Below are 11,642 nucleotides of genomic sequence, written 5' to 3' on the forward strand. Positions count from 1 at the left end.
CTTAAAGTCAAATTCCTTTGTCAAGGCACAAAGGGGGTGAACGTGTCCAGGCGCACACCCGCACAATACCCCCTGGGGCGCACACCTGCACCTGCACCCACATTTCCTGGAAAAAAGGGGGGAGGGGGCGTGGGAAATTCCCCAATACTGGCCACTTACTACTGCCTTCCACCCAAAACCAAAAACGTACCCACCCTAAACCGCGATTTTCGCGACTTGGAATTTCCAAAGAAACAATTATAATTGTTCGCGGTGCCTCCCCCGGTCCTCCCGCATACTCACAACTACATAATGGATTCCTGCGGAATTCCTTACAAGGAATAACTCATTTTATTCTGACGTATGTTGCAGCGATAAAAGATGCCTGTATAAGATTGCAGGTTGTTCCACAACAACGTTTTGTGGTTATTAATTATTAAAGTTTTTAATTAACACCGCTTTTTTATGGGGAAAGATAAACTTCTGTCAATATAGTCCAAGAAAACAAACTTTGTTGAAATTTTGAAAATTTACTATTGAAGCAGATATAAAACGATGTTGAAAATTTCATGACAATTGAATCAATTTCTTTTTCTTTAATTTATTTAAGGAATATAATGGTTATTCATAAAATCAAATACAATATAATAATTTTCTATGGCATTTGCATTTGCACAATTACAAATAGCTCAAAAATATTAAAACAAACGTTGCACATTATTTCAGCATTATGCCTTAATGTAAGCATAGTCAAATTCCTGGTGCATTTTTCACACAAAAACCAGTGTCGGAAAGCAAATAACATTCAGAATCAACTGATTGCACTGAAGACATAGAACCTGGTGAATATTAGCAACAAAAAAAAATATTCAAATTATTCCATAATCATAAGTGAGAAAATGGAATTATCCTATCCCGTGAACATTATCGTATTGAAGAAACTCACAGATGAACACTTCCATATTGTCTTCAATTTCCTCCGCTTTTATAATTGGAACTGGGTCTCATTCTCGGTGATTAACAATAATTACATTTTCCAAATTACGATGGGGTGGTTGAATATCTGAAAGCTTCAGGGGTTTAAAATTATGATAAATTATATGATAAGGTAGATCTAATTAGGCAATAAAATACTCTAATGCAATAATTTTTACAATTATAAATTTTTTTGCAATATATAATGTCATGTGATCATTTATATACATGTTTAGGTACCCGATTCAAGAGTTTAAATAATAGTACAGTCATCTCATTTTTGGTATTAAGGACGATCAGTCTTACCTCGATTGTGGATTTGAGACACCATCAAGTTGTCTAATTTTGCTTGTGAATCAATGACTAAATCATTGTTAAATGAACTCGATATATGATTTGAGCAGGCCAGAAATTGAGGAATAGTGAAATTTGCACTGGCATAGGATTCCCACAGAAGGGCGAGCAATTCTTCGTGTATAATATTTTTTCAGTGCACTGATCGACGGACTGGGATACCCATATTCAATGAATGCACCTCTCGTTGAGCAGTAATTTGGATATTCTTCAAAGCAGCTAGAACAATAATTAAAAAAGTATTTATTCAAGAAGAAAAATAATAAGAAAACGTTCGTTCTCGGACTTAGAAATAGAATATAAGATTACAGAAGGTCAGTAAGAATGCATAAGGAACAGGAATAATGGAAAAAATTATCAAGAAAAATATCAAAGAAATAGAAATAATTCAATTTCTTCTTCTATTTATATCTAGAGATATGTTTCTTTTAACTATTATTGACAATTGCCTAAACCAACTAACCCAATTGAATTAAATTTAACTGCCCTAATATTTTATTAAGACCCAGTACTTATGATTTTCGTTAAGTTAACCATGGACTAATTTCTCTTTTACTCTTATTATTACTCTTATACTATATTACTCTTATCTCTTTTTGCTTTCAAATGGACCTGAATTGTGTTTTTCGTATTCGTAGAATCGTGCGGGCTATGACGCAGACCAACAAGAAACTAGACAATTGTCCAATCCAGCAACAGAGCAAAGAAATTACTTTCTTTTATTAGTCAAAGGGAGACGAGTTGAAAGATTCAGCTATAATGCAATTTCCTAGACGTGAATTAGATAACACTCTAAATAAACAAAATTTATATTGCTTTCACCTGTAAATTTTTAAATTCCAGGATGGCTTCCAATTTCTTGGTTCAAATTTTTGTGGTAAGCCTCAATAAGCATTGCTGGTGCGATGTTTTAATCTGAAGACTGAGTACTTGACTGGGGTAACTCTACCTGGCCACCAATTTTTGTAATATGTTGTCAAATCTTGAAAGAAATTAAGAAGGTCTGGTGTTGCATTGTCAATGAGCCATCTGAAGCCTTGAATGATTTTATCTGCTGGCAGTAATGCTAGTGCAGCTAGTTTCCAGAAAAACATTTTTCCCATATCCCAACGACTTAGACGAGTCAAGTGGATTGCTCCTTGTGGTTTCACTCTGTGTAACAGGGCCTGTGTTATAATAGGGATGTAATAATAACAAAACAAATCAAAAACAATATAAGTAAACCATTTTTTTTTAATTTAAGAAAAACACGGATTTATTTGCCGCCCTGAATTTGTGAACGTTATGGTCAGTTTTAATTCAAATTTCATAACTTTATGACCTCCAAGGTAAGTACTTCCTCCAATTAAAATGTTTTTAACTGAAAAGAGATGTTTACTTTGCCCCTAACTCCTTCATATATTTCATGCCAACTCAATCAATTTTTTTTTGTTGACTTTTTTTTATTCGGTTAAATCCAATGAGCCATTCAAAAGTTGGGTTTTCTTGTTAATTGACAATTCAATAATAATAATGGCTCTTTTTATGTGTAACAGTGAAGACGGGATGATTTTTCCCCAAAAATTTCATGGATATATAATCATAAAATATGTTCATATTGAATTGTTATTTTTTTCACCATGCAGTATTAAAAAGAGTGGAATTCACCCATATCAATTTTCTGCCGACGAAGAAATACTTATATATACATGATGAAAATAACAGTACATAATTTGAACGTCATTGTAAATAGCAGAAACTGCGTTGGATATTGCAATTTCAAAATCCATTGCGAACGATCGGGGACGAATCAATGGCGTCAATTCATCATGGAAGTACTGAAAGACAGCACGATGAGCTAATTCAGTTTTTTTTTGTCATCAATGACCAAGCAATAGGGAAGAAAAATATCAATAAAAATTCATGAATAAAAAATTATTAATGTATCTACTACATTCACATAAAATCAATTTACCGTGCCATCCAATCTTCCCATTATCGTAAGAAACTGTGAAATGTGTGCAGCTCGAGAAGAAATATTAAATGTACAATCCACCAGTAACTCTTCAACGTCAGTCCATGGCGACATATATTCTTGATTTCCAAATATTGCGACTGACGTTTCATCATCGATAACAATGGTATTATAGACTTAAATGTCCACCAGGATAAACACGATATTTCTCCTAGTTCGGGAGATTGATAATTTCACTGTGCTCCTGTAATGTAGCTGGAATGGCTGGGCGGCTCTGTTGACGCCACCCTCTCATCGATCTCTCAATTGTAGACCAAGTAACGACTGTGGCAGCAGCATCAAATCTGATTAGAATACATTTATTAATATTATCGTGGCAACCTTCCTACAATGTGATGAAAAAATATTTGCTAATAACCCTGTAGGGGGGAGTGGGACAAATTAGGATAGGATCAATAGAATTTCTAAACCACTAAATTCGTTGGAAATCATTTTAGTATTTCAAATTGAATCCGTATTTACATGCTATGGGTTGTAAATTTTTATTACTCTAAGGAGTATTGTAGATTTCGAACGGTTGTAATAGGCCGTGTGGGACTTACTACGTGAAGCGGCAAAGAGCCTGATGCCTCTACTCTCTCTATGGAAACTCTCAACGCATCGACAGCTCTTATCGCATCATTGAGCTCATCAATTACCCTCATACTATACCCCATCGAATAAGATTTTATCGACCGCGATGACACCTCCATCCCTCTAATCCCATATAGTACACTGTTACAGAATTATCCTTCCAACTGAATAATTTTTACCCGATAACGTCATGATAATTTTCACCGAAAATTTCTCTCCGTGCGGTATGAACACTATCCCATTTACATACAACTCTATCTACAAATATATTTATAGAAATAAATCAATGGGGATTATATCCGTGCGAACTGACTAGGATAAGCTGAAGCAATCCCTAAAAGAATCATACAATTTATTTTTCGCCAGTGAATACGATGAACCCAACACTGAAAAAAAATACCAACTTTTTCGCAAGACCCTTGAATTCAATGGTATCGAACATTTACGCCGGCAAAATAACATTCCCTCTACTCATACACAGGATCCCGTGCCATGGAAGGATGCTGAGTGTGACAGGGTCGTGCCCCTTTGCAGAAGCCTTCGTTCTGCCTATTAAGAATTCAGATATACAAGGAAAGGCTAAGATTATTATTTATCCAAGAAAAATGCAGCTTAAGCTAAAATTACCTTGAGGAAAAAAGTAACGGATTTAACGGTACATAATATTTGGAACATTTATAAAATACTCAAAAATAAATGGGCAAATAATGAACTCCTAAAAAAAAACAGAACACCTACAAATTGAAGAATAGGTAAATATATGTCTAGCCACGGTCGTCTCGCTATAGTGCTTCCCTGATGCTATTTGCTTTCCGAATACATCTATCCTTTACTTTCCCTTTCTCATTGTAAATAGTCCCATAGCTTTCTGTTCCTGTGTGTGCAAATTTTTTAAACCATAGTAAAAGCGCGATTACAGGAGTGGGTGTAAAGAAGTGGAGTATTTGAAGGTGTCGCTCCTGCTATGAAAATTGATCCAATTTAATTCTTCACACCGATCATAATCTCTCCAAAAAAAATTATGTCCAATTTTTTTTTTAATATACTAGACAGAATTTTAGCATGTAATTTTTCTCATTCCATTCACTTGATCAACTGTTATGAGTGTATTCAACGTGTCGAATTTGCAATGTTACAAACTGGAAACATATCGAAAACATAGCGCAAACGTGAAACATATCGAAACAGAATGATTTCTTTCCTTCATTCCCGTTTTTTGTCCAGTACCGTGGGTGAGACAGTACTCGGACGGGTAGGAGAACTCGCACGAAGGCCAATATTTTTTTGTAAATTCATTGTTTCAATTTTTAATTTTCATTTTGCCATCCTCAATTTGATTCTGGTGGAATGAGAAACGTCTAATCTATTCGGCCTAACATTTGAGTGCGAGATCTGTATTTAATTTGAGATTTATGGTGGTCTGCGCGGACATGACATTTCCGGGCCTGACTGCTAAGCGTATAGGTTAGCTCCACTGGCCAGTGCATGGTGTTAAAAACTGAACATGTAAGTACTAAACCCAGTGAAACAATTCTTTACTGTAAAGAAAGGGATAACAAAAGTCTTAAAAGCTGTAAATAGTGATAAAAACGTGTAGAATAATTAAAAAATTGGTGTCCGAGTACCCCTACGTTAAGAAGGCACTTATTGCAGCACTCGGACGGGTTATTTAACCTCACCTGTCAAACATGTGTCTCAGACCTAGTAATCCTTTTCTTTCATGAAAAATTATCCCAAACATTGAGAGAAAGTACTAATAGGTGATCTCTCACAGGGGTAAATTAGTACAGAAAAAAGAGCAAAATTATTGTGCAGAGGAGTTAGAGAAGGCACTGGCAGCTTTAAAAACCGGACGAAGGAGCTAGGAGCAGTGAGCCGACAGTATAACATACCAAAATCGACACTCCATGACAAGTCAAAGGGGCGGATGGCCCCCACAGTTGTCAAGAAAGGACCACCGTGTCTCCTGGGTGACCTGGAGGAAGCTAAACTCGTCCAGTGGGTAATTAGCATGGGAAACAGAGGCTTCCCTATCTCAAAAACGCCGTTGCTAGATAGTGTCCAAATGCTTGTCAAAGCCAGGAAAAAGACGACAATTTTCAGAGGAAACCGCCCAGGGCGTGGTTGGTATGCTGGTTTTCTTCAAAGACATTCTGAATTGTGCCAGAGGTTATCATAAAACCAGACAGCTAATAAAAAAAATTTGAATAAAAACGTTAAAAGAATCTTTCAACTTGTAATGGGAGCATAGGTAATTGCGCCGTCCGACTTCTCCGGCTCTGGCCGTGCGAGTAGCTACGCACTGCGGATTTGAGTGCCCGAGTACTATAGCTTCGACCAACTAGTTTATTTTCATTAATAATTAATTATTAGCGCATACGTTTCCGTAAAAATTAACTTTTTACTATTCGCAATACATTGGGGCTTACTGTAAAATGATTTTTTCGTCTTTGCGCATATCACTAATTTAAAAAATGTCTTTGACTGGCCGAGAATTCTTAATCGTGCGAGTACTGTCTCACCCACGGTATTTATTCCATAAAAGACAAGGCTAATGGTAAAAAATAATGGCAATTGCTAAAATGTTTGTGAGGTATACGCAAACCAATTTATTATAATTGATTATTGAATCAACTTAACAAATTAATTGTGACCAGATTTCAATTATTAAGTACTTTCTGCCCATGGATGTCCTATATATTTATTTATTACCAAAAAGAAAACCAATCAACCACGCGATAACGTATCTACCGTAAGACATTTATAAGATAAAAATCATGTCAATTTTTTCTTTCTTTTAAAACACATTTTTTGAATAAATAGAATTATTCTTGGTTGCAACTTGCAAAACTTACATAAAGACATAAAACTAAATTATTGTTGTCTCAAGTTTAGAAGTATATTGTTCAGGCCTTTCTGACATAGTTGACTGATTTTTCCTTCATTTTTTTAAGAATTGGGGCACATGAAGATTATTGTACTTACTCAAGAGCTACACGTAAATAAATGGATTTCAAATCATCATCAGTGTTCATAACATCTAACCATAATCCGTCATTGAACTCCATTGTGTTGTCTGTTTCATATAAAGGAGGATGGTTATGTTCCCTGATTAATGTTATTGTATCCTCACTGTGGATACAATTTCCAAGCCCAGGACAACCCATTCGTGTGGACTCGCTGCATACGTAAGACCTGTCAAAGGAAGTTGAAATTATTATCTTTTGACACTGGAATCGTGTGACTGAATATTCCATTTAAGGCCCGGTTGAATAATCTGAACTATATCATGCATTGTGACCTTGGCCGGGGAATTAAAATATAATAATTCCCGGCGAGGACACGATACTGAGGAATTAATAATATTCTGAAAAAATTAAGGAAATGTACTATCACTTACGGGAGGTTTTCAAATACTAAGAGGGAGGGGGGTTCTCAATAATTACTCGGGGGGATGTATAAATTGGCTATCTGTATTCTGATCTCATAACAAAATATTAACATGAAAAATAATCCAGGCCTTTTGACTAATAACTAATTAACTCGAGGGTGGTGGGTAAGGCCAACTCACTTGCGGCTACGCGAAATATGATATAATAAAGAGAAGGGGTGACTCTAACTCTGGAAAAAGGGGGAGAAGTGAGGGGGGCCGACTGAAAAGGTAATAATTAATAGGGGGCTTAATTTACAACTAAAATGAATTTACTGGAGGCTCACCATTGGGGGGAAATTATATTCAGGGGCTGGGAAACTCGTTGGGCCAGGGAAATAATAAAAAATGGGGCACTCACGGGGAATGGTGTCCTCAAAATTCTCTCCGCTTTTCTCGAGGTCTCTCCTTCTTCCTTCCTTCTCTCTATCTCCGCTCTCTCCGTGTATCCTCTCCACAATAGTTCTCCTCATCCTCACGATCTTTCCAATAGATCCTCTCACACACGAAAATCCTCCACAATATCCTTCACTCCTTTCACACTAGATTTTCACTCCTTTTCTCTGTCACACTCCAGTTCCTTTCCTCACATTTTGTTCCTTCACACTGTTTCAAGGTCTTTTCGTAGGTCTCTTGGTCTTTAATCACTATGGGGCTAACTCTTCACAGGATCACTGCGGGGCAACTCTCTTACTTTATCGGGCAATGACTCGTGGGGTAGTTGTGGCACGAGTGATTTCTTCCAATCATCCTCACCTCTTCCTTCCTGATTTTTTTGGGGGGTCATCGGGTGTCCTTCTTTTTCTCATTTACGGGCTCGCTCGAGGGATGTCTCTTTCCTCCGGGGTCACGTGGGGTCCTTTTTCATGATGTTGATGCGTGAGTGCCAAGGGGAGGGAAAACGGGGACGAGGGTTAGAAGTATCTGGGGATGGGTTGCCCAACGGTGGCAAAAAAGATTACTTAAACCTAACTTAACCAATTAAAGTAACATGTATTAATTAGGGGGCACGGGGGTGGGGCGCAAAATTCTGCCTCGTCACAGCATATAGCTTTTTTCCGAATTTTTCTCGGAAAGTTTTATGCAGTCTTGCATCGAGCAGAGATGGATAGAAAATGAATGTATCCTCTAAAAAAGAGAAAAAGAAATAAAATGATAGAGTCCGTCATTTTTTATGTTTTGTGACGTATTTCACTTCCTGGTGGAAAGGAAAAGAAATACGAAGCCCTCTGCGATCGAACTAATTAAATTTAAGTCAGGCGCCAGTACATTTTCTCATCAAAATGCACAAATACCATTCAAATAAAATAACGACAGGAACAGTAACCGGCAACTCAGTATCAACCGCGGACGCGGCTGGGTTCAATAATCCTGCTCCAAAAGACAACTCTGAAATGATTGGATTTTTCTAAAATAAAAAAAAATATTACCAGACTCATTTAATAGGACTATTTATTTGTCCCTCAATTCGATTGAGACGATAACCTCGATAAAGCAATTAATAATTTTTGATAAATTTTTCTATAATTTTTAATCTACAGATTTTAAAGTCGAAAGACTCGATATAGTTTAAAATCCCTAATCACTAATCTCTAAACATCAAACTAATAAAACAAAGTCAAGATGCAAGATTAAATATTTGTCAAGAATTATAAAAATTAATGTAAAAAAAAATATAAATAAATTAAATCACAACATCCAATTCTTGAATCAAATATACAATATTATTTTAAAGAGATGATGAAGTCAATAACATAAGTAAAAGAAAATCTTAGATAAAGGAATTCAATTAATTTTCCCAAGGTTAATACAAACAAGTGGTAATACTTTCCAAAATGAAATCACGATAAACTAGAATTACTTTGAGTTACTATATTCCTGTAAAATCCGTTGACCTTGTAAGTCACCTCTCAATTGAAAACAAATTACTCAAGCATCGCTAATGATGCTATAATTCCAATTTTCGTTAAATTCACAAAATATCTAAATAAAATAGCCTTATAATTTGAACAAGAGTCGATAACACCAAAATTGTAGGAATATATCGCTAGAGAATTATAAACAACTTTCCCCAGCACCGACAAAACCCCCTGGAGAATTCACAGTGAGACAATGGACGCCAAGCATCTTAATCAAATCAAAAACCTTAAACAATTAACTAATTAGTAACTAATTAGTAAGTATTATAAGTTAAGTTATTAACCAAAAATACTTTTCGGAAGTGTTCAATCGCTTACCGACATCCAACCAATTTATCCGGCAGCTAGATTTTTCCAATAAATGAAACCGTTCTCGAAACACCAGTCGGACCTCTCCAAAATCAATCCTTCTTTCCTCCGCGATATAACGAACTAGACTCACAAATAATATGACTGCTTTAAGTGATGTCCAAACGATGAGTGATTCGATAGAACGACGCCAAGTCGAGCGTCGTCTAAGATAACGTTACCAATCATTAGATTGGCTAACAATGGGCGATAATCGATTTATTGATCGGCCCTCTATCAAAGTCTGGTGCCACTTATTAATATTTTACCGTCCAAATAATATTTTACTCGGGTATCGGTAAAACAGCATATTTCATTATTTACAATATTAATTCAGCAATGACAAACACACATTGCCTGAATTGATTCATTGCATTCGTTAAACCCATTCACAATTCTTTCGTTCGGAATTTCCCAAAACTCCAAAGCGAATTCCTCCAAATCTCTGGGAGTGACACCTGCGACCGCCACTTTTCCCCTGTCCAATGCATGAAACTTAAAAAAACTCAACAGTCCCTAGTGTTGTATATAGATCAGTATCAACCATATAATTTCCCCAATTTCCCACTAGTGGAGCTCGCGTTCCGCGGGAATAATTCAATTCATCGTTTCAATGTCGCGCACCTTGTTAAGAAATAATTATGTAAATAATAAAGAGTAAGAATATTACAAATCGAATAAGGAACAAAAGACCAGAGCTGGGTATTCCCCGAATGTGCAGACCCTGGAATGGCCCCGACTCAGCAGATGGCAAATAGTTATTGTTTAATTGCCTCTAGTATAGACTCAACTCTCTCTCTTTTACTTTCCCTCGAAATTCCGAAATCCCGTTAAAACATATTTCTTTTATAATCAACGCGACCCTCCCGAGAGACCACTTGTGTCTCAGAGTTTAAGAAAGAAACACTCCTTCCAATTTAACGTGTTCAGTTTATAATTGAAAAGTGCAAATCATATTTAAATACTCGAGTTGGAGTTATTTCTCTTTTTAAACCTTCCCGCTTCCAGCGAGCAGAGTGCTTTAGCACTCCACGGGCAACTTACCCGCCCTCTTCGACCACATTGGAAAACGTCGTATAACATTGGTGACAGCGGTGGGATTCAAATAATAAATAAATTATTCTGCTGGCTCGCGAGGTGTTAGAAAAGTGAAGCGGGAATTAAATTAAACGTCCTGGACTAGAGTGCGAATTAAACCCAAGTGAAAAAAGGGGGGCGACTCTGTGTTATGACCCATTCGAACAATCGATTTAACGAGCTAAAATAACATTTATCCGTTTGGTGGCCCCTGTGTTTCAAGTGAAATATTATCAAATACTGTGGATAAAAATTTACAAAAGCGCTCTTCTCTCATCCCGGTTCTTTGACCACGGTTTTCCCGCTGGATGCGTTGGACGAATGTCGGAGAAGGGTGATTTCGATGTCCGTGGACAGTTAGCGAAATTCCATCGAATCACCGGCGTAAACTGGATTTTTTCATGCTGAGAAAATAAAAATCTAGCCCAGAAAAATTTTTTTGAACGAGATCACGAGAACGAGACACAAGAACCCAGGAAGAACTGTTAGAGACAACGGTTATACAGAGCCAAGCAGAGACAACATTTATATTGAGTCGAGCGGAGACGAGGGAGAATCCAGGAACCAAGGGTGACCGGCTGGGAACCGCGCTAAATCAACAAGAGAATCTGCTGTTACGTAAATACCAATAAGATTAGATTATTTTAATTCAATAAGAAATATCAATAGAGTCAAAATGCCGCCAACAACTCGGAAACGTGCCACGAGTTCACGGCGTAACGCGAGTGGTAGTATTCGTCCGCGCAGTTCCTCTCGTGGTTCTTCCACAACCAGAACTCGATCCCGCTCTGCCTCCCAAATCCAAGAATTAATTACCAACGCAGTCGTAAAACATTCTAACCACCCATCAGGAGGAAGTTCATCCAACTCTAATAACCATTCAAATGCCTTATCCGAGATACGCGAGCTGAGTTCACCATCAATCACAAAATTCATATCGTATATGCCCCTGAAACTCGCTGCCGACATGGTC

General features: G+C 36.9%; 1 long non-coding RNA gene across 1 annotated transcript; it reads right to left on the reverse strand.

Moving 5' to 3' along the window:
• Positions 1–612: 612 nt before the first annotated feature.
• LOC105271967 (uncharacterized) lies at positions 613–7,084 on the reverse strand. Its single transcript, XR_892695.1, has 5 exons — positions 6,881–7,084; positions 3,263–3,606; positions 2,131–2,474; positions 1,261–1,527; positions 613–1,042 (listed from the first exon to the last, which is right to left on the reverse strand). It is a non-coding gene; the product is annotated as an uncharacterized lncRNA (long non-coding RNA).
• Positions 7,085–11,642: the final 4,558 nt, after the last annotated feature.

Source organism: Fopius arisanus, unplaced genomic scaffold (assembly GCF_000806365.1).
Source record: "Fopius arisanus strain USDA-PBARC FA_bdor unplaced genomic scaffold, ASM80636v1 scaffold00131, whole genome shotgun sequence".
In the NCBI taxonomy this organism is placed as follows: domain Eukaryota; kingdom Metazoa; phylum Arthropoda; class Insecta; order Hymenoptera; family Braconidae; genus Fopius; species Fopius arisanus.